Source organism: Echinops telfairi, unplaced genomic scaffold, assembly GCF_000313985.2.
Source record: "Echinops telfairi isolate 266 unplaced genomic scaffold, ASM31398v2 ScPeMD7_9;HRSCAF=40, whole genome shotgun sequence".
NCBI lineage: Eukaryota > Metazoa > Chordata > Mammalia > Afrosoricida > Tenrecidae > Echinops > Echinops telfairi.
The window spans coordinates 80273947-80277538 of NW_022103906.1; positions in this window are offsets into that span (position 1 = coordinate 80273947).

Genomic DNA, 3592 nt, shown 5'->3' on the forward strand with positions numbered 1-3592 from the left:
CTTGCTCTGGGAGCCTGTCTGATTGGCTGTCACCAATGAAAAGCTCTTACCAGGTGACCTGGGGCGCTTGCTGGTCATGAGACCGCCCCGGGGCCCTTTCTGGCCCTTTGGGGAAAGCCCAGGAGGGGCTGGGATCCTGCCAGTCACGTGTGCTGCCCCCGTGGCGAGTTCCCCGGGGTTTCTTTGACGGCGATGGGGGATGGTCTCCACGGGAGCTAGGCTGGCTCGCCTTTGAATTTGACTTCTGCGCCCGTCAGCCCCCCTGGCTGATGGGACCCTCGGGGCAGCGTCTCAGTAAGGAAAATCCCCAGAGATGGGGCAGCACTCAGCAGGCCCACCCAACTGAAGGCCTCAGAGCCACCTGTCGTTTCTCCTGTTCAATAGTCCCCACTCCCTGGTCAGCTTCTAAAAGGTGAAAGTGTTTTCATGTAGATAAAAATCAGGTTTTCTCCAGTCGGCCCCTGGAGTGAGGGGGATGTACAGCTGGACAGAGCTCACTCTCTTTGTCTCTGACTCAGCGGGTGAACCAAAGGCCGTCTGGTCCTGGACCCCCGTGTTGCATCCACTGTATCAGTCCATCTCCTTGACGACCCTCCTCTCTGTTGCTTGACCAGACCTCCCCGGTAGGGCTCTGAGACTGTAACTCTTTGTGGAGCAGAAAGCCTTGCCTTGCTCCCAGCCTCACCCCCACCATAGCCCCTGGGTAAACATCATCCCTGGGCAAAGAAGACCTGGACATGCGGGTTCAATGAACTCCAGGTTTTTAAAAAAGATCATAACTCAACCCCAGTATTGATCGTGAGGTTAAGCCAGGCATAAAAGAAATATAACCCCGCATCCAAGGAGAAGATAATTACTTAATATCTGAAGCCCAAACACTGAATGTATCAATTAAGGGAAAGCTTGGCTGTGAACAGAGCAACTTGCTGGTCAGTATCAAGGTTGTGCAGCGTGATTTTTGGGGTTTTTTTTGCAGACTTTTTATGTAAGGTCATAAAATAGCTTTAAATTCCTGAGCACACTGGTGGTTGGCTATACTACGATCTACAGCTAAAAACTTTCCTTCCTGTAAGAGCCATTCCAGGGCTGTTGTAAGAATTACCTCGGGGGATAATATGAGAGGGCTTCCAAAAGTTCATGAGGGGAAAAAATGGAGTGAAAAGATAATGAAAATTTCCCATGAACTTTGGAAACTCTCTAGTAATGAGAGACAGTTCCACGGCTTGACTAAGAGTCATGTTTAGTATACACACTGGTTCTCGCCCTCTCCCCTATTGTGTTTACTTAAAATAGCCACGTTCTTCTGCCTCGTGGTTTTGTGGGTAAGGGTTTCAGCCAGAGGTTGTCTGAGCCCCTCTTCTGGGAGCTCCTGAAGTTACTCGGGGACAGTCACCTGGCAGACCAGTTGATCTGGAAAGCCAGAGGTAGCATCCGTCCAGGAAAGGCCAGACATCCTAGACTCAGCTGGGACTGCCGGCCCACGTGCCCACAACTGGCCGCTCCAGTGTAGTTCATCTTGGAGCCAAGACTCCTCCACTCCCAGCCCGGGTGCTAGGAGGTGGAAGCTGCTAGTCTCTGCAGATCTGGGCCCAGCTCCGGCCATAGAAACTTGGCCAGCACTGAAGGATTCCACACGGCAGGAGAGTGGTTTGTCTGTCCACTTGAAATTAGCCCATGTGCTACAAAAGCATTGAAGTCACTTCCAATGTAGCTTGTCCTCCTTTTGGAACCCCTCAGACCAGTGTTTAGCTCTGGTAAGATCGCGTAAGGACACAAGGGTTTGCAGGGCTGTGAGTTCTCGCTCGCTTTCCTTTGCGGTGTGGAGTGTAACGCACACAGTGAGGGCAGACAGCACGGTTGCATGGCCACCGCCTCACAGCAGTACGCTTTACTGTTCAGTGTTTGAATGGATGGAAACATCTCACACAGTTCTTGGTTCACACACACACACAACCCAGAAAACCAAACTCGCTGCCATCAGTCAGTGCCAACTCACAGCGACCCTACTGGACAGGGGGAAATTGCCCCTGTGAGTTTCCAAGACTGTACGCCTTTACAGGAGCTCAATAAATCATAGCTATAATTTTTTGTATTTCCTAAAGGGCCACCAACTATCATGACAAACTATGGATAATCCTGAGGAGAATGGGGATTCCCAAACACTTCATTGAGCTCCTGTGGAACTTGTACATGGATCAAGATGCAGTTGTGCAAATAGAACAAGGGAATGCTGTATGGTTGAAAATCAGGAAAGGTTTGTGACGGTGTTGTATCTTCTCACCATACTTATTCAGTCAGCACACTGAGCCAATCATCAGAGAAGCTGGGTTATATGAAGAGGGATGTGGCATCAGGATGGGAGGAAGGCTTATGAACCACTTGTGATGTGCAGATGACACCACCTTGCCTGCTGGAAGCGAGGAGGGCCTGAAGCACTTGCTGATGAAGACCAGCAAGGACTGCAGCCTGCAGGATGAATTACAATTCAATGTAAAGGAAGCCAAACGCCTCACAACTGGACCAGTAGGTAGCATGATAATGGAGACATGACTGAAGTTATCAAGGATCTAATCCTGCTTGGATCCACATTCAATACTCATGGAAGTAGCAGTCAAGAGATCCAAAGACGTGTTGCACTGGGCACATCTCCGGGCACAAGGCCTCTTTAGAGTGTTGAAAAGCAAGAATGTTACTTAGAGGACTAAGGTGTCCATGGTATTTTCAGTTGCTTCATATGCACGTGAAAGGTCGCCATTGGATTAGGGAGACCACAGAAGAATGGATGCATTTGAATTGTGCTGACGAAGAACATCGAAGGTACCGTGGACTGCTGCAAGGACACACGGTCTATTTTAGAAGTAGGGCCAGCGCTCCTTCGAGACGAGGACGGTGAGACTTCATCTCCTCTATTTGGATGCCTCCAGCCCCTGGCAAGGATGGCATGCTTGGTAAACAGAAGGGGCAGCAACAGAGAGGAAAGCCCTTGATGAGATGGACGGACACCGTGGCTGCAGCCATGGGCTCGGGCAGAGGAGCAGCGGTGAGACGGCACAGGACCGGGCAGGCGGGGGCTCATTCTGCTGTGCGGAAGGTAACAACGAGAGGTCAGACCGACTCGCTGGCACCTAGCAACACCAACAGGGTCCTGAGGAGCCCTGGTGGCATAGTGGTAGCATTTGGGTTGTTTACTGCAAGCTCAGCAGTTCAACACCACCAGCTGCTCTGCAGGAGCAAGACAGAGCCTTCTACTCTGTCCTGTGGGGCCGCTCTGCATCAGCATCCACTCGATAGCGTTGATTGACATAGGGTCGACTCGACGGGAGAGTGGTAGACCATCTCAGCTTCTGGAGAGGGGGGTGTTCACACTATTTTAAACAACTCTGGACGCCGCACGCTGAAGTTCAACGAAGCTTTATTACAGAGCCCTTCCTTACTGCTGGCACCCCTCACCCTGGCCCTGCCGGGTCCCCACCCGCAGTGAGGCCAGGTGCTTGGCTAGGTCCTCTGCCCTCATGACTCGCCTGTCCGCCCACTCCGGGGCCTCTCCGTAGTGCCTTTCAGCTTCTGGAGAGGGGGGTGTTCACACTATTTT